This window comes from Mastacembelus armatus, chromosome 17 (genome assembly GCF_900324485.2).
Source record: "Mastacembelus armatus chromosome 17, fMasArm1.2, whole genome shotgun sequence".
Lineage (NCBI taxonomy): Eukaryota > Metazoa > Chordata > Actinopteri > Synbranchiformes > Mastacembelidae > Mastacembelus > Mastacembelus armatus.
In genome coordinates, this window is record NC_046649.1 from 620,873 (window position 1) to 641,845 (window position 20,973).

The window sequence follows — 20,973 nt, forward strand, 5'->3', positions numbered from 1 at the left end:
GCCGGGAGCTGTACCCCACCAGGACATGTGACACTTATTGAAATCCAGGACTCAATAAGTTCAGTGAAAGCAGCTTCATGGGCCTGGTGCTGCCCACTGATCAGCTCTAGCTATGTTTTATCTTATCCTCACACTGTCGCTCAAATACCATCTGCAGTCTTGTCTTGGGGTACATGACCTTCACTGCTGACGAAGCTGGACTCTCAACACCGGTGGCTACATGCACGTTGAAAGGCTACAGGCAGTGGAACCCATGACCTGAGAAAAGTAGAGGTCAAACAGTAAAATATGTCAGAAAAACAAACAACTGTATAAAATAAGCACATAACATTATACACATGGCATCAGTGGAACATAAAAACATATGTCAGTACGGTGCAGTCATTAAAACTGTTCAGTGCCTGTAGCTTTAATAAAAGATAGCAGAACAGTTTTAGATTAACACAGGCCTCATGGCAGCTGAAGTTTTGGCAAACTTAACACAAAGCCACTAACTGAAACATACTGTATGGGATAAACTAAAGTCAAAACTCTCAAATATTTACAAAAGTCCTGATGATAATGAGCCGCAGTGGTGGAATTATTATTGTCCAGGAGAAATTCAACGTGGTTAGCACTGTTGCTTCACAGCAGGAAGATTCCTTGTGTGAAACCCAGCAGGGGCCTACTACTTCCACTTGAATTCTGTAGTGTGCATATGATGGACTATATTTGCGCAGTTATGACGATGCATGACGTGACGACAACCTCTTATTACAGAGACTGGAGCATGTGACTGGTATCAGAGGAACAGCGTTAAAATGGTTCCAATCCTATTTATCGGACAGATTCCAGTTTGTTCATGTCCATGATGAACCTTCCACACGCACAAAAGTTAGTTATGGAGTTCCACAAGGCTCTGTGCTAGGACCGATTCTGTTCACCCTGTACATGCTTCCTTTAGGCTATGTCATTAGGAAGCACTCTATTAATTACCACTGCTATGCAGATGACACTCAGTTATATCTATCTATTAAACCTGTTAACACAAACCAGTTAACCAGACTTCAAGCCTGTCTAACTGACATAAAGGCCTGGATGACCAGTAACTTTTTACTTTTAAACTCAGAGAAAACAGAAGTCATTATATTTGGGCCAAAAAATCTCAGAAATAACTTTTCTAGAATTATAGCTACTCTAGATGGCATAGCCCTGGCCTCCAGCACTACTGTAAAAAACCTTGGAGTTATTTTTGACCAGGACATGTCCTTTAACTCACACATAAAACAAATCTCTAGAACTGCATTCTTTCACCTACGCAACATTGCCAAAATTAGGAACATCCTGTCTCAAAATGATGCAGAAAAACTAGTCCATGCATTTGTTACCTCAAGGCTAGATTACTGTAACTCATTACTATCTGGATGTCCTAATATCTCCATTAAAAGCCTTCAGTTAATCCAGAATGCCGCAGCCAGAGTCCTGACAGGAACTAGCAAGAGAGATCATATTTCTCCTATATTGGCTTCTCTTCATTGGCTCCCTATAAAATACAGAATTGAATTTAAAATCCTTCTTCTCGCATACAAATCACTTCATAATCAAGCTCCTTCATACCTTAAAGACCTCATAGTACCATATTATCCAAATAGACCACTTCGCTCTCACCTCCACAGAGTGCAGGTCTACTTGTGGTTCCCAGAGTTTCCAAAAGCAGACTGGGAGGCAGAGCCTTTAGTTATCAAGCTCCTCTCCTGTGGAACCAGCTCCCAGCCTGGGTTCAGGAGGCAGACACTCTCTGTACTTTTAAGGCTAGACTTAAAACCTTCCTTTTTGACAAAGCATATAGTTAGGGCTGGCTTCAGGCAACCCTGAACCATCCCTTAGTTATGCTGCTATAGGCCTAGACTGCCCGAGGACCATCGGTGCACTGAGCTCCCCCACCCTATCCCCCCCCCCTCCCTTTTCTTTCCCTTCCCCTCTCTTCCTCTCCTCCCACCTCACAAGTATATTCCACCACTGGTGGAACTGGTCGAGGCAGATGGCCGCCCAATCTGAGCCCGGTCCTGCTGGAGGTTTTTTCTTCCGTTAAAGGGAGTTTTTCCTCTCCACTGTCGCCAAGTGCTTGCTCATAAGGGAATTGTTGGGTTTTTAGTTTTAGTTTTTGTAAAGTGCCTTGAGATGATTTCCCGAAGGACCGGCGAGACCTGGCCCTTCGACATCGGCAGGGAATTTCCCTCTTTAGATGAGACGGAGGTAGAGAGATATAAACCATTGGCCTTAGGAGATGTTACTAGCCTGGTAGAGCAGATGCCCAGTCCCTCTGAAGTAGGTGGACTGCTTAAGAAGTTGGATAAACTGACTGCAGGACAGAGGCTTGCTTTAGGAGATTTCAGAGCTGTGGCTGGTAGGTGTTTGACTTTCAGGGACCTTAAGGAAGTAGAGGAACAGGCTGGGACAGATCTGGAGTCAGATGAAACTCCGCTGGTTAGGGTGATTACAGAGATAGGTGAAATCATGTGTGAAAAGTTCCCACTGCCTAACTCTGCTGGTGTCCCCAAACTGCCATGGAAATCTGATCAGACCCCCCAGAGAGTATTTGGATAATTGTAAGGAAGCCTGGGAGAAAATCACTGGGTGTCACCCAGGGAAGCGAGGGCTGCAACAGGAATGGTTCAGACAAGCAATGATGGAAGGAGTGCCCCCATCTGTTAAAGACGACATGATGGCTAACCCTGACCTACCGGGAAGTGAGTCTTCCGTCTGGGAAAGGCACCTATTGCATCACCTCCAAAGAGCCAAGGACGATGAGACTAAGGGAGAAAAGGATAGGAAAGAATTACAAACACAGCTGCTTAAATTACAATTGGGGGAGGCCAGAAAAAAGGTAAATGATAACAAGAAAGACCATAAACTAGGAAAACAACTGGTCGCTCAGCCCACTTCAAACCCCGCTGTCCAGGACACGCCCGACCTCTTCCCTATCCCACCGTGGGTAGATCCCCACCCCCACAAGGTGGAGGGTGGGGCCAGAACAGCTGGAGAATATATAAGCCTTACAGGGGAGCTCGGGGAGGGGGAGGATATGGCAGGGGGGGAAGAGTCTACGGTCTGCCCCGGGGAGACGACAACCACCAAGGGGCCGTGAAGGGCCCTCTAGGGGGAATGCACCCACTTGACAAGCGCCAAATGCACCTATTTATCAGGCGCCAAACCCATCCGCTGCACCCCTAGGACAGTTCCCAATGATGGAAGGGGGGGACTGGAATGACCACCCCTCGCAGTATTGACACACCCCACAGAGAAATCCCAGCAGTAGGGGACAGGCAGACCCCATGCTGCAGATGCGGGTAGCACAACAAACGCTGCCATTTCCTGTCGACACAGGTGCCACATATTCCACCTTGACAGGGGCACCTGACCAAGGTGACATTTCACACCACACTGATGTGGTGGGGTTCTCTGGGGTACCTCAAAGACTGCCTGTTACCAAGCCGCTACCTGATCAGATCGCCGGCCAGCTGTTGGTCCATAAGTTTGTTGTCTCACCCCAGGTCCCGGTTAATCTCATGGGCAGAGACCTCCTGACTCGTATTGCAGCCTCTATACTCTGTGGGCCGGAGGGCCTGCAAATCTCTTTCCCGAATGGGGAAAAGGGGGATTGTCCCCCCAGCACCACATCCCTTGGGGGTCAATGGATAATTCAACCACTTCCAGGGCAACATGAAACAACAGACATTTACTGGGGAATACTGGAAACTGAAGCTCCCACCTTCAAGGGCATTATAAGCACATACATGGAGTGGAAACCGTGGATCTCTCTCTTGGAGCGATACACCAACCCCCCTGACCCTCCCCATGTAACGTTGTTCTATGACAGAAACTCCTGTGATTGGTATCAGGAAGAATTTCTAAATCATTTGGAAGGGCGGTCATGGACAGTGGAGTGCTCTGACCTCTTTGTGTGTCCTGAGGGAGTGGCTGCGGGCGTCAAACTTACTCCTGAGCAGATGATCTGGTATGAGATGGCAGATGAGGCCGCTCCACATGTTTCCTTAGCCTTACATCCAGGGCACCAAGCTTAAGAATTAGGTCCTATGGTAAAGAGAGCCCTTGCACTCACTGATTGGGCTTCAACCCAATTGCCCGCGGTCCACTTTTCTTCCTCTTCCAAAATGTACAAAATTACTTGTTCGACGATTGATTCGGCCATCCTTGAACATTGTCAGCTGTCAAGAGATCATGGCAGAAACAAAACTGACCATGATCTGGCAGAGCACCTCCTACAACAACTCCCAGACAGTCTCTGGTCTCGGGGCTCCACGAACGTGGGCATCTGTAAGTCCTGCCCTCCCAATTCTTTCAACGTTTCCGCCGAGTGGCCAATATGGCAGGCTCAATATCCCCATAAGCCCCAAGTAGAGGTGGGAATTTCTGAAACTATACAGGGCCTCCTGAAATCCGGCATCCTTGAACAATCCACCTCAGCCTGGAACACTCCCATCCTCCCAGTTGAGAAACATGGAACTGGTAAATATCATATGGTCCATGATCTTAGGAAAATAAACTCGATCACAGTCACTCCTACTTTACCTGTTCCTAATCCCTACACTGCACTGACCCATTTCACTTAGACAGAGAAGGCTGAGCAAAGCATTAGAAGCACCTAATCTCACCTTCACACATGAAGGGATCAATATGGTGGACCACATGATTGCAGGGGAGCCACATTGTTGCCAGGATAAGGTCACAATAGATGCTAAGGTGAGATCAGATCTGCAGACTAATGCAATCCCAGGGGCAGAAACATGGTTCACAGATGGGTGTTGTTTTAAGCATGATACCAAAGGACTGCAGGCAGGATATGCTGTAGTTAAGTGGACAGGACAAGACTTTGAGATAGTGGAAGAGGGAAAGTTGGAGAGCACAGAGAGCAGAGATAGTAGCTGTAGTAGCAGCACTAAAGTTGGGAACAGGAAAGGAAGTTAATATCTACACAGACTCCGCATATGCAGTGGGAGCAGCACAGGTAGACTTGGGACAATGGATCAGGACAGGGTTCCTCACCGGGGATCAAAAGCCTATAAAACATGAAGAAGAAATGAAGGAACTGGTGGAGGCATTGAAGTTGCCGCGGGAAGTGGCTATTATAAAGTGCAGAGGACATGATCCCTCGGAAGGTCTCATAGCAAGAGGAAACAGAGTCGCTGATGAAGCAGCAGAAAAAGTAGCAGGATACCAGGTCCGACTACAGATGGTAAGTACTGAATCTGTTCTCACGGAGCTCCTACCACCCATATCTCTGGATCTGATTAAGCAAGCACAAAAGGGGGCCTCTCCCCAACAGAAATCAGTATGGACACAAAGAGGAGCCACAGACACGGATGGGTTGTGGAGAAGTCCGGATGGCAGGTTGGTCCTGCCCCCAGGACTGAGGAAGAGTGTGCTGGAGGAAGCACATGGGCTTGGGCACGTCGGACACCGCCAAATGGACAGAAATTTGGCTCACTGGTGGCATCCATTCATCGCAGATATGACCAAAAATTTTGTGAAAAGTTATAAGCTATGCACAGAATATAACCCGAAGCCCACAGTGAAGCCTCATATGGGAGCATTTCCCATTCAGGTAAGACCAGGACAAGAGGTGGTAGTTGACTTTACAGATATGGGAGAGAGAGTGCAAGGGTACAGGTACGTATTGGAGATATATATGTCTTTACAGGTTGGCTCGGAGGCTTGGCCTACAAAAAGAGAAGGCAGCAAAACAGTCATTAAATGTCTCATCAACCATTGCATCCCCAGACATGGCTTCCCCGAGAAGGTTAGGTCAGATAATGGTACTCATTTTAAAAACAGTGACCTGCAGGAGGTGGAAAAGGCAATGGGGATAAAGCATGCATTCGGTACAGTGTATCACCCACAGTCCCAAGGAAAGGTTGAGAGGATGAATCAAAACTTAAAAACCAAATTGGCTAAAATCTGTGCACAGACCAAATTGAACTGGGTAGATGCACTCCCCATAGCCCTTATGGCAATTCGGAGTTCGCTGAATCAGGCCATAGGGTTCACTCCTTATGAGCTCTTAACGGGAAGAGAATTCACAGGCCCAAACTCAAGTACTGTGGGAATTATTACTTTTATTACATTACAGCTTAAGGTATAAGGCAGTATTAGATTACTTTTATCATATTATAGATTAAACTTTAATGCATTATTACAGTATACTCATGAAGCATTTTGGTATGTGTGAAACAGTAGCAGTTTAGACATGAACTTGTTTTTCAGTAATTGCAAGGTTTCTTACAAGAAGTGGACTAGACATAACATCAGATAGGATGTGCCTGTTGCTTTTGTTGTTGTACTTTGTCTTACAGTGCAGGTTGACCTCTGTCAGGAGGCATAGCAACAGTGATATCTCAGGACATCCCATCGTTCTCAACCTATGGGAGAGGAACACGCCAACTTCCTAAAGATTGCACATTTCATTCTGTAATATTATCACTGGGTCGAGGGAAGAATAGTCAGTCAGACTTCGTGCCCTGACAAAGACTGTTATTGGCTAGGGAAGGTTTGACCCAGAGCTCTGTAACTGCTTTATTCAGTGTGTTTTAATAAACGACTAATTTGAGACTGTCAGGTTTACGCTACACTGACTCGGCTCTTTTCCCTGAAGGCAATGAAACACACGACAACTTTGTACCGAGTATATGCCTGCAAGTGAAAATGGCCTCAGTTGCAGACGGAGAGAAGAGACTTTCTTCTCTCCCCCATGCGACCTTGACTCTCCTTTATTTGACAGTCCTTTATTTTTATAGTGAGGAACAAACAAGGCACATGATGCGATTGTGCAGTTAGAAGTTTCAGCTCATCATTTACACAGGACAAAAGGTTATGTGGTTTATCTGGTAAGATAGACACCTTGTAAAACATTAGTTACTCCCTGGGGTGTCATCCGAACATCTAAGCACTCCTGGTAGCTTGCCTCTGAAGGAACGGCTGTTCCGGGCCGCATCATCCCGTGATGTTCATCCTCAATGGTGTGATACCCGATGCATTACATGTGACATTACTCTGGTAACTACCTTCAGTCTGCGGGATCAGAGTTTTGTTGGTGTGTGGCATACATGTGGTTACTGACGTGAGATTTAGGGTGCCATTGAAACACAATTCAGCCGTATAATTGGCTTCTGATACACCAGAACACTTCATTACCTTTAAAACCTCGAACTTGTATTTATGCCAATCATGCACTTGGAAGTGCTCACCATAGTCTCTCCCATATTGGGTTAGACCCACAAAGCATGTACTGTCTTTGGCAGAGAGGGGCTCCACGTATAGAGTTAGGTGTGACACTGAATGTGGCATTTAGGAACATACGTAGCATCCGGTTCGGTTTTTTGCTCTGGCCACATGGGCAGCATATCTATACCATATATTAGTCTTAAACGGATGGGGCATTCCAGTCATTTCCTGTATCCAGTGCCAGTCTGTGAGGTCAGTACGTGTCCATCGTTTGGCGCTAGGTTTTTTGTGCTCCTTCGTTCTGCATTCTAATTTTGGAACTGCACAACATTTCCAAAATTAGGAACATCCTGTCTCAAAATGATGCAGAAAAACTAGTCCATGCATTTTTTACCTCAAGGCTAGATTACTGTAACTCATTACTATCTGGATGTCCCAATATCTCCATAAAAAGCCTCCAAATAATCCAGAATGCCGCAGCCAGAGTCCTGACAGGAACTAGCAAGAGAGATCATATTTCTCCTATATTGGCTTCTCTTCATGGCTCCCTGTAAAATATAGAATAGAATTTAAAATCCTTCTTCTCACATACAAATCCCTTCATAATCAAGCTCCTTCATACCTCAAAGACCTCATAGTACCATATTATCCAAATAGACCACTTCGCTCTCAGAGTGCAGGTCTACTTGTGGTTCCCAGAATTTCCAAAAGCAGAATGGGAGGCAGAGCCTTTAGTTATCAAGCTCCTCTCCTGTGGAACCAGCTTCCAGCCTGGGTTCAGGAGGCAGACAATCTCTGTACTTTTAAGGCTAGACTTAAAACATTTCCTCTTTGACAAAGCATATAGTTAGGGCTGGCTTCAGGCAACCCTGAACCATCCCTTAGTTATGCTGCTATAGGCCTAGAATTTTCCTGGATTCAGTCAGGGCTCTGCCTTCTGATGTTAGTTTATGACCCAAGAATACAACTTCAGAGGCAGCCCATTGCAGTTTTTCTAGGGATGCTTTGTTGCCTGTTTTTCCTAGGTGTTTGAACAGCGCTATTGCAGTGTCTTTGATGTGTTGCTGGGTGTCTGATGCAATAAAGATGTCATCAACATAAGTCAAAACTTGGCTGTTTGGAGATATGTGGAATGTAGATAAGTAATTTTCTAATTCAGAAGCAAATATTGTGGGGCTATCCACATAGCCTTGGGGTAACCTAGTGTATGTGAGCTTCTTTCCCTCAAAGGTGAAACCAAACCATCCCTGTGAGTGGATGCACTGGTATAGAAAAGAAAGCATTGCTTAGGTCTACTACTGTAAACCATTTCATCTCAGGTCTTAATTGATTCATCAGGGTGTGTGTGTCTGGGACACATGGTGCTCTACTCTCCACTGCCCTATTGACTCCCTCAAATCCTGGATCATCCTCCAACTATTTCCATCAGTTTTCTTGACTGGAAATATGGGGGTGTTACACTGAGCCTCTGGGGCTCTCACCAGGATTCATGCATCGAGCATCCCTTGCACTACAGGTCTGATTCCTGCTAAAGCATCTGGTTTTAGGGGATACTGTTTTATTCTGGGTCTATAACCTGATTTAGGTTTGATTATGACTTCTGAGGCTGTGGTCATTAGGCCTACATCAGTTTTGCTTCGGGACCAGAAACTGTCGGGCACTGCAGCCAAACATGGATCTATGTCCTCTAAAAGCAACACTCATTCTCGGTCAATTTCCCCCATGTGGGCACGGGGAGTGGCAGTTACAACCCAATTTAGGTTTTTGTAAAAGCAGTTTCCCACACTGTTACTGAACCAGCCCCCCTTGCCCTCATGCCAATCACAAATGCTTTCTGCTTCATTTAAAAACTGTTTCAGCTCCTCCCAGTACATGTCACTAGTCTTAGACACTGACAGATAAGGATTAGGCGTCCACCCTTTTACAAGACGTTTAGCTTCCTGGGTCAGGCCTACAGAACAGACTGCTTTTCCTTTTCTGTCAGTGTAAAGAGTTTTAAGAGTTATTCTTTGTGGCCCTAGTTTTTCAAATTTCTGTGCATAATCTAAGTCAGGCCTGGAGTGTGCTTATAGTAAAGAGTGACATGCATCTGCTCCGGAGTGAGGCTTTCCGTGTGAGGTGGTTGAGGATCAGGCAACAGGCGCAGGAGCTGCTCTCCTGTCCGTCCAGGGTCAGGCGTGGGCAGATCTAGGGACCACCAGTATTAAGGCGTCCCTTGTTTTAGCACTACATAGGAGGGGACCTCTTCCCCTGGACCTATTGCAGCCATTCCATTGGTAGTGGGAACCAAGGATATTTTCAATTTGCTCAACAGATCTCTTCCCAGTAGATTGACTGGACAGCTTGGACATAAAACTGCCATTGCCTTTTCCTGGAAGGCAGATGCCTCATCCTTAATCACAAATCTTTGAGAGAAGCTACAAGGACTGACCTGTCCATTTGCTGAAAGATATGTTTATCACCTCTTGTCACTCCAGGAATTCTATCCCTTAATACTGTTCTGTCTGCTCCTGTATCACACAAAAATTTTATTTTTACTCCATTAATTTTTAACACTCTAATGGGCATTACTTTGTTCTCTTCTATACTATAATAAGTCTCCACAATTTCACTAAGATCCAATTCTTCAGTATTTGACAGGTCTAGTCATGCATTAAGGTTATGGGGTTCAGGTCGGTTGTACTCATCTGGCCATCTATGCCTCTTCCTATTCTGTCTCTGTCGTGGTTGATCACACTCTCGTGCAAAATGTCCTGGTCGACCACAGTTGTAGCATGTTTCATCTCTTTCTCCTTCTCCTTCATCTCTGAATCTGCTATCTTGCCTAGCTGGGCCTCCTCTGCCCGTGCCTCTTCTGAATCTTTGAGGACCCCCCCTAGATCCACCACTGCTCATCACATCCAGAAGTTCAAACACAGCAGCCTGTGACTGTTGCTTTGACTTATGCTTTTGCATATCCTGTGCATGTTGTGCGTAATTCATTATCTGAGTGACTCCATCTGTAGGAGTATTAATGTTGAGTTTTCGTATGTGATGCGTAATGGAAGGGCGGAACCCACTCAGCAGGGCCTGCTTTAACTGCTGCTGATAGGCTGAACCAGGGGCCTCCTCAGGTTTCAATCCACTATTTGCTTTAAACACTTCCTCTAACCTTCCTCTGTATTCCTGCACATCCTCGTCATCTTTCTGTTTACACTGAGCAATAGCTTGGTAATCAGGAGGTTTAACAAAAGCATCTCTAATCCGCTCTGTTAATGCTGTGAATTGAGCTCCCAATACGATATTATTAGGAGGCAGAACTGCTCCAGCTGGAGTTCGGCCAGTATATTCTCCTCTTACTCCTCCATACCTATGTCCTAAGGCTTTTCTACACACTGAGTCAATTTCCTGTCCATCCAAATTGTAAGTTTGTCTAAGTTGCTGCAGGTTAACAATCCACTGGCGAACATTAGCGAGGGGATCCCCCAGTCCTTTTACTGCATCCTCTAATTCTTTGCAGGACCAGGGTCTCCTCACTAAGAGAAGGGGCCTATTATCACCTCCCACTCCATAGTGGGGGTTAGGCACCTCTATGGCTGGAAAGATGCTAGTCTGGTCTTCCAGTAATGGCCAGGGGGGTGGGTCAGGACGGGGCCCCATCCATGACCCATCACCCTGGGGGTTTTTAAATGGGCTCGTGTCAGACATAGCTGCTGCTAATTGTTGAACCTCATTAACCAGGGGACTGTACAACTTTCCCGTTCTAGTGCGACTGGGGCTAGGTAGGACAGGTCCCACTATCTCAATGGGGGGGACTGGGGGAGCCGGGGTTTCAGCTGACCCTGCTTCCCCCGCCTCAGCCGCAGCTGCGGCTTGTGCAAGCAGACGTCTCTGCTGCTCTCTACGTTCTTCCTGTTGAATTAGTGCTTGTGGACGCCCTACAAAATCAGCTGGATCCTCTTGGAGAGCTGCTATGAGGGACTTTTTATCACCTTTCTTCTTATCTTTTTCTCTTTTTGCTTGCAGTCCACAAAGCCGTCTCCTTTCTGCCTGTTCCTGCCATTTAACAGCTTCTATAATTTGTAATTTGAATTTATCAATTCTCTTTGGTTCTGCTATAGCCATTTCTGCTTTCAATTGAGTTACCAATCTATCGCATGCACAGGTTTCCAGTTTCCCAGGAAACTCATATTTTTTCTTCCATTCACCCAAATATCTTGCCAATCCGGGGGAATAGGTGTTCATAAATTTAGGATCCCCCGTTAATTGGGGTTTACTGTTTCCTTTTCCCATAGTTGCAACTTGGCACAAGCAAACGATCAGTCACAACAGCATGTGGATCGTCCACTGTATCAGGCTTCTACAGGTACTAATTACCTGCGGATACAGCCGTCCAACACACTCAACTTCTCAATTTTTATTTGTGCCCAACAAATAACACACAGTTTCAGTGGGAAGTGACACCGTTCTACTCGGTTGGCAATTGCCTGTCCAACGTTCCCTTTTCAAAAACAAACAAACAAACAAACAAACAAGTAAGGATTCACATTCACTCCACAGTACTGTTTTAATGCCTTCCTAGTGTCCCTGACACTGGATACACCTCAACTACGTTCCTGACATGGGAGATTATTTTTGCCATGGTCTTTTATCCCCCTGTCCCTGACAGGTATCAAGTGGTCTTGTCTAACAATTTTCACCGTTCGTGCATTCGAATCAATTTGATTCTAATCCCGCTCTGCAACGGTATTTAGTTTAGACTCACACATTTTTTTCTGACGTCCATTCACACAGTTTCACCTGCGGATTTTTACCTGACTTGACGTAAGGATTGCCTTCACGGTTTCCGTCAGACAGCAGGGCTGAGAGGATGTTTCCGGACGGGGACCTGCCGACCTCCCAACGAATTCACGTGGGTGGATTTTCTCCAGCCGTCTAACGGCTGACTGTGCAAAGATTCACGGCGTCCTCGTCCTCCTCTTCATCCACACTGTCGTATTGGAAACCGGGCGGAAACACCAATAAATACAGTGGGTACGGAAAGTATTCAGACCCCTTTAAATTTTTCACTCTTTGTGTCATTGCAGCCATTTGCCAAAATCAAAAAAGTTCATTTTATTTCTCATTAATGTACACTCAGCACCCCATCTTGACAGAAAAAAACAGAAATGTAGAAATTTTTGCAAATTTATTAAAAAAGAAAAACTGAAATATCACATGGTCATAAGTATTCAGACCCTGTGCTCAGTATTGAGTAGAAGCACCCTTTTGAGCTAGTACAGCCATGAGTCTTCTTGGGAATGATGCAACAAGTTTTTCACTCCTGGATTTGGGGATCCTCTGCCATTCTTCCTTGCAGATCCTCTCCAGTTCTGTCAGGTTGGATGGTGAACGTTGGTGGACAGCCATTTTCAGGTCTCTCCAGAGATGCTCAATTGGGTTTCGGTCAGGGCTCTGGCTGGGCCAGTCAAGAACGGTCACAGAGTTGTTCCGAAGCCACTCCTTTGTTATTTTAGCTGTGTGCTTAGGGTCATTGTCCTGTTGAAAGGTGAACCTTCGGCCCAGTCTGTGGTCCTGAGCACTCTGGAAGAGGTTTTCTTCCAGGATACCTCTGTACTTGGCCGCATTCATCTTTCCTTCAATTGCAACCAGTCGTCCTGTCCCTGCAGCTGAAAAACACCCCCACAACATGATGCTCCCACCACCATGTTTCACTGTAGGGATTGTATTGGGCAGGTGATGAGCAGTGCCTGGTTTTCTCCACACATACAGCTTAGAATTAATGCCAAAAAGTTTAATCTTGGTCTCATCAGACCAGAGAATCTAATTTCTCATGGTCTGGGAGTCCTTCATGTGTTTTTTGGCAAACTCTATGAGGGTTTTCATGTGTCTTGCACTGAGGAGAAGCTTCCATCGGGCCACTCTGCTATAAAGCCCCGACTGGTGGAGGGCTGCAGTGATAGTTGACTTTGTGGAACTTTCTCCCATCTCCCTACTGCATCTCTGGAGCTTAGCCACAGTGATCTTTGGGTTCTTCTTTACCTCTCTCATCAAGGCTCTTCTCCCACGATTGCTCAGTTTGGCTGGATGGCCAGGTCTAGGAAGAGTTCTGGTCATCCCAAACTTTTTCCATTTGAGGATTATGGAGGCCACTGTGCTCTAAGGAACCTTGAGTGCTGCAGAAATTCTTTTGTAACCTTGGCCATATCTGTGCCTTGCCACAATTCTGTCTCTGAGCTCCTTGGGCAGTTCCTTCGACCTCATGATTCTCATTTGCTCTGACATGCATTGTGAGCTGTAAGGTCTTATATAGACAGGTGTGTGCCTTTCCTAATCAAGTCCAATCAGTTTAATTAAACACAGCTGGACTCCAATGAAGGAGCAGAACCATCAAAAGGAGGATCAGAAGAAATGGACAGCATGTGAGTTAAATATGAGTGTCACTGCAAAGGGTCTGAATACTTATGACCATGTGATATTTCAGTTTTTCTTTTTTAATAAATTTGCAAAAATTTCTACATTTCTGTTTTTTTCTGTCAAGATGGGGTGCTGAGTGTACATTAATGAGAAATAAAATGAACTTTTTTGATTTTGGCAAATGGCTGCAATGACACAAAGAGTGAAAAATTTAAAGGGGTCTGAATACTTTCCGTACCCACTGTATGTCAGGTATATGCTACACTGACATGGTTCTTTTCCTGAAGGCAATGAAACACACGACAACTTTGTACCGAGAATATGTCTGCAAGTGAAAAACCGACTCAGTAGCAAACGGAGAGAAGAGACTTTTTTCTCTCCCCATGCGACTTACGCCCTTCTCCTTCTTTTCACTTAGCAGTCCTTTATTTGTATAGTGGGGAACAAAACCAGACACAGGATACGTGGGTGCAATAAAACTTCAGTTCATCATGGGTCATAAGGTTATGGAGGTCAGCTGGAGAAACAGACCTCTCACATAAACATCCTGTCTTTAGATCTAATTCCACAATGGCAACAATTTGAACGTTTGTCCTTATAACCCCAACACCGCCTAATTTGACGGGAGAAGGAGACCACTGGGTTAAAATCCCTGGCGGGGATGGGATCCACCTAAAATTCAGTTACAGGACCGTAAGGGTGGAGTCCATTCCTGTAGACGTACAGGATAAAGTCTCGAGGAAGGGTGCCTCTGGGAAGTATTGGTTCGCCCCCTAAAGACCCTCATTGAACACGCTAAAAGCATAGTACCTACGGCTCCATAAGAGCCGTTAAGTGGTGAGGTAAGGTAAAGGTATAAGAGAATATAAAGATAACAAGCAGGTTTACTTTTACTTTTTGGTAAGTATAAATAAGTTGCTGTTGTTTTGTTTTTTGGTGTATATGTATATGTACAGTTTGTGTTGTGTACAGTGACAGTGTCCTGAGTACGAAAAGCTGCCTGAGATCATTTGTGGAAACCTAACGGTGCTAACGAAGCAGTGGTCTCGTGGTCGAGAGAAGTAGTACTCAGTTGGACCGGTTGCTTGGGTGTACTCCATACAAACCGGTTGGCTGTCACTGCTGTATATAATGGATGATGAAAGGATTAGAGAATGTGGAGGAGAAGGAGGCTGGTATGTCACTCTTAAGTGGCAATGGGTAGAGGCATGTAATCAGTTAATGAGTGGTATTCCTGAACAGGAACGGAAAAAGCAGAAAGGTAAGTATCAGCAGAAATATGAGGAAGCGATTAGTAAGTATGGATTGCACGACGAGGATATGGAGGATTTGGCTGCTCTCCTGATGCAGGAGGATCAGAAAGCATTGAGGGAAGTGGAGGAACTGAAGAAGAAACCCGTAAGTGGAATGATGGCAAAGAGGATGTGGAAGAAGGAAGTGGAGGAAAACGAAGCTCACAGACTGATGGTACATAACATTGCACTTGCTGTGAGAGCGATGCAGGCTCGGATAGCACTATATGATAAGAAGGATGCAAGTAAGTGTGAGAAGGACAAAGAGAGAATGGAGGCTCGCCTATATCCACCCCTGCACAACGCACCCCCTCCACCACCTCATGTGCAGGCCCCAGTGTGGCGGATAAAGGGAGGAGAGTTAGATGTGGAGGAAGAAAAGGAAGACACTGGGGACCTATTGAGAGACTTAGAGCAGTGGAAGGTAGACACAGGGAAGCAGACATCCACACCGTTAGGGGCCGAAGGGCGATGAAGAGGGAGTGAGAGTAAGTTTAGTGTAAGAGACGAGGGAAAAGTAAGTCAGAAGAATTTGAAGCCATTTCAGGTGAGACAGGACAGGGAACGTAAGGAGATACAGGACCAATGGGATAAAGAGGAAGAAACGTTGATTGACCTAGGGATAGATCAGGAAGAGGTAGTGGAGAGTGAGAATGAGAAAGGCGGTGTGGGGGTCACCCTGACAGGTCAACTGCAGGTGCACGAGCCACAGCAAGCTCCCAGATATGTGTTGAGAATCCATGCTCCAGCCCCAGCAATACAAGCGCCCCTCTTGGTGAAAGGGGGCAGACACCAGTACAAACCATGGTCATTTGCAGACATGAATGGAATAGTGGAAAAACTCCCACACCCTGCAGAGGGAGGAGGTAAGTGGCTAAATAAGTTTGAGCAGCTCACACAGGAACAAAAGGTGGCCTTAGGTGACTGGAGAGCTCTGATGGGACAGGTACTCTCAGTTTGGGACATCAATCAAATTGAAGAAAGTGCCAGATGCACACAGCTGTCAGACCACACCCCATTCATTGAGTTTGCCACTCCAATTGGGAAAGCAATTAACTCCTCATTTGAGTTAAAATCAGTGTTTTTACTCTGAGGACAAGGTAAACTGTTTGTCTCTGTGTGGAATATAAGGAGCGCTTCATCACGTGCCATCATCCAAACGTGCAGAAAAAGTGAGTAAATTCTATGATGAAGTTTGATATTTTGTGTCATTTCTCGGGGGTGTGCACATATTTACCTGGTTCACCTGAGATTTACATGTGAACAGTGAACAGAGTACAAGGTGGGGTCGCATTACCTGTAATGAGGTGAGACAGGAAAAAACGGACTTCTCCTTACGTTCATACGGATTAAATCAAAAGTGATGATTTGTTTTCGACTTGAATTGTTTCATTCAAAAGAAAACATTTCAAGCTTTCTAGCCATATAATTCTTATTTTTATGAGGCAAGTATTCGCTGAGATTCTGGTTGTTTTATTTACGCGTCCGTGAAGAGAAATGGCAGAGACAGAAAAGTCCGAGAGCGCACCCTGTCGGCTTTCTTTATTTAAAAAAAGCACAACGTTTTGTTTTTATTATGATGGTATACCCCTAAAACTAGACCCTTTACAGATTTGAATGATATACTTATTTTGTTTGTACGATCAGAATTGACGGAGTAATTTAAGTTTGTTTCAGCCTTATCAGAAAAAGATGCGTCAAAACGCTATGAGGGGAGACAAAAGGGAATAACAACTCCATATATGGTAATAGTCTGAATTCCTTTTGTGGAGAAGTACTGGCATGTAGGGCGGTGGCTAAGCTATATACATTCTATAGTCCGTGTGTCCCATGAGGGTTGATCTCCAGAGCGCTCTGTATAGTTTAAATAAAACCTTTAATCAGCTGAACCACTCCAGCCGCCTCTGTGTACTTCCTCATCAACGGACCTGGGTAAGTCACGGGTGTATTTAACGCCTGCTGGCAAGAGACTTACTTATTAAGATGGGAGCATCAGTTCTGTGCTCCCCGGAGAGAGTGGTCGTGACTTTTCCCAATGGTGATTCTCATAACTGCTCTGTGAACGGACTGATGAGTAGTGGACAGTGGTTACTAGCAGAAGATAGGGCCACACGGGCACCCCATCCTGGGGCGGATTGTTACGCCCCAGCCTAGGGGTTGCCGGAGCGTAACACGATTGTGGAGTTTTCCTCCAAACCTCTTCCACTCTCAACCAACACGAACGAGACGAACTACAATTAACAAGAATATTTATTCTGTTTAAACACAGAATACAATACAGAATGTTCAAAACAAACAAAACGCTAATTTAGCCCTACTCAAACAAAAACGCTCCGTGAGCCCTACGATACTATATGAATAATGGAAAACAAACACAAACGCTAAATATAGCCCTACGATCTCAAACAAACAAAAGATTAAATAACAAAAACGCTAAACAGCCCTATAATAGCTAATCAAAAGAAACAACACAAAATCACAGGTCGCTAGCCTGGAAACTCCTAAAACAAACAGGAGAAAACAAAACACAAACGTAACCTAAGTCTCTAAGTATTTCTAATCTAAACAACGAAAAATACTATCAATACTAAATCTACAAACTCGAAACAAAAATCTAATCTCTAATTTCTAACTAACTCAAAAACCGACATCTTTATCAAATAGCTGGGAATGGCAAAGGAGAATAGCTCTCCTGAACAGCAGTCCGTGGGCTTCTTATAGTCCTTCCGGGAAGTGTTGGACCAATCCCGGAAGTCCAATCCACGGTCCTCGAGTCTACGCCCACACCAGCATCCGATACACACACACATATACACACACTCGAAATGGGGAGAGGAGAGCCAACAACACACAACCACACACACATAATGACCCCTAGGGTCATAACAGGATATATATTGGGGTTTACTACGACCTGAAACCCCAAAAGGGGGTGGACTATTCTCCCTGTTCTCGTCCTGGGAGCCCTGGATCTCTCTAATCGCGCCCTACGCTCCTCCAGCGGATCCCCTGCATGTCACTCTTTTCTATGATCGAAATCAGACGGATTGGTATCAGTCCATTTTTGACTCCAAGTTGGAGGGTAAAATTTGGGATATTAAAACCACCTCAATTTTGGTGGGAACAGAGGGTGTGGTTGGAGTGGTGGAGCTCACTGAGGACCAAAAGGTATGGTATGAAATGGGGCGTGAAGCCTGCCCACATGTGTCTCTCTTGCTGCATCCCGAACATCAGGCTAAAGATTTGGGCCCAATGACTAAAACCCTGCTGTTGGCCATGGACTGGACTCCCACTCAGCTGCCTGACGTGTTGTTCTCTCCATCCCACAATGCTTACAAAATTAATTGTGAAGCCAGAGATCAGGTCCTATTGGAACATCAAACAATCACTCGACATCATGGCAGAGAAAAATCTGACCATGAGGCCGCCCCTCATAAGTTACAGGGACTGCCCATCTCACTGTGGGCAACTGGTCCCACGGACGTGGGTTTCTGCCACGAGTTGGAGCCTATCTCCTTCTCAGTTAAAGACACATTTCCCATCTGGCAACCTCAGTATCCCCAAAAACCTGTTGCTGAGGAAGGCATAGCTGAAACGATCGACGGTTTAAAGCGTGCTGGAGTATTGGAGCCTTCCACTGCAGCCTGGAACACCCCAATACTCCCGGTAGAAAAACAGGGGACAGGTAAGTTTCGGATGGCACATGATTTGCGGAGAATCAATGCGATAGTGACGACGCCAACTGTCCCCGTTCCAAATCCTTATACTGCATGGCATCACTCTCCCCTGAGTATCAGTGGTTCTCTTGTATTGACTTGGCAAATGCCTTCTTCTGTTTACCACTGGCAGAAGAATGCCGTGACATCTTCTCATTTACGTTCCGTGGCGAACGGCTGCAATACACCCGAGTCCCACAGGGTTTTCTCTTGTCACCTGGCCTTTTTAACCATGCATTGTGTCAGCTCATGGAAGATCTGCAGCTTCCGCCTAATGTTGTTTTGGTTCAATATGCAGATGACTTGCTTTTGGCCACTGCCACTCCTGAGGACTGCCTTGAAGGCACGTGTCACGTGCTGCTTAAGCTCCATGACATTGGCTTTAAAGTTAGTAAATCTAAGTTGCAGGTGTGCCACCGACAGGTTTCTTTTCTGGGCCGCCTGATATCTGCGGCTGGCTCGGGGTTGTCTCCCCAGCATCGGGCTTCCATTCTTCATCACCCTAAGCCCACCACAGTTAAACAAATGTTATCTTTTCTGGGCCTCACGGGGTTCAGCCGTCATTTTGTCCCTGCGTACAGTGAACGCACGGCTCCATTGCGTGCCCTTGCCCAACAAGCGGGGCCTAAAAACATGGCAGCAGCCCTTGATTGGGATGAATCTGCCGAACGTTCCTTCATTGACCTCAAGGGAACTTTGTCACGTGCTGCTGATTTGGCTATTCCAGACTACTCTCAGCCATTTTTTCTTTATGTTTCTGAAGCTGAACACACGGTAAACGGTGTTCTGTTTCAGAAACAAAGGGGGAGTAAAAAAGTACTTATGTACATCAGTATTCTGCTTGACAATATGGAAAAATGACATCCGCCATGCACAAGGCATGCAGCAGGAGTGGCAAAGGTCATCCAAAAAACTGCACACATTGTAATGGGACATGCGCTCACCGTTTTAACGATGCACAGTGTGGTCTCATTCGTCAATTCGGCCGTCTTTATTATGACATCCCGGGACCGGGAGCTGGACTAAGGTTTGAGGAACCTCCTAGGAGGGGCTATAAGCCGTATTATGATCAACTAAAGGCTCTTGTCTCAGCTTTCTCAGATCACAGAAACAGCAAAGGGACCAGGAGGAGCAGGGGCAGGACCTCATACGGCCGAGTGGGTGTTGCTGAAAACCATCAAATGCAAGTGGTCAGAACCACGCTGGACAGGACCGTTCAGAGTGGTGGAGAGGACATCTCATGCAGTGAGACTAAAAGGGAAAGGTGATGTATGGTATCACTGGAGCATGTGCACACCAGCAGAGGAGCCAGGTAAACGGTTAAGTGATATTAAAGAGTCTCTTGCTGCTGAGGCAAACACAGAAGGGGACTCAAAATAATAGGTGAGAAGGTTTGAAGTTCTTTGTTCCAACAACGGACAGACACACGGAGTGAAATAAGACTTTGGGTCCAGAAAGATTGTTTGCTAAGCTATACCACCAGTATTTTTATTCTGCTTTTATGTGGAGAGGGTATGATCTCTATCTTTGTGGGTATTATGTTTTTAACGATATGTGTCTCCATAATCAGCATTCTCCCAGCATGTGTCCAACCTGGGGAGGATGTGGCAGCTTCCATCGATCCACATTGGTTACCCTCCACTCCTTGTGGCATGGATCCACGGTGGCAGAGTAAGGTCAGATTTTTCCGCAATAATGGGGGCCACGGCAAAAATCCAGTAGGGCTCACTATTGGCCAGTCTTCCGCTTACCCTTTTTTAGAGGGCCAGGGACAGAGATACAGTATGTCTACTTGGTCCTCGGAGTGGACCTTTCTGACACTGATCCAATGGGCGTTATCAAAATTAATCTGGTAGACCCTCCTCCACTTAACCAGACCCACACCACGACACCGGCAGTTCCACCAGGTAAACCCGCACCTGACACAAACACTGGGGTACCAGGTACAGTCTTGGCTTTAGATTATAGTAAAATTACCACCACTAATGTAGTCCAATTGGCAACCAGGTATGGGGATAAAAATCTATGGTTGGATTGGTTAATTGGTACAGCTAAAGAAAGAGGGATGGAGGATTGTGTGGCATGCTCTGCACCTAGACCACTTCTTTTTACAGAACCGGCACCTTTGTACCCTGATGTTGATCAGTGAGGCTTTCACTGCATGTTGGCACTCACTAGGAGGCCTCACCTACTAATTGTACTACCTTAGCAGTAATCTTTCCACCTATTCTGAATGACACCAGAGCACTGACTTTCACTCCAAAAGCAGGTAATTACACATGCTTTGTTTCTAGTCAATCAGGAACTGCAATGGGCCGTTTGCCAGTCTCATGGTGGGGGAGGAACAT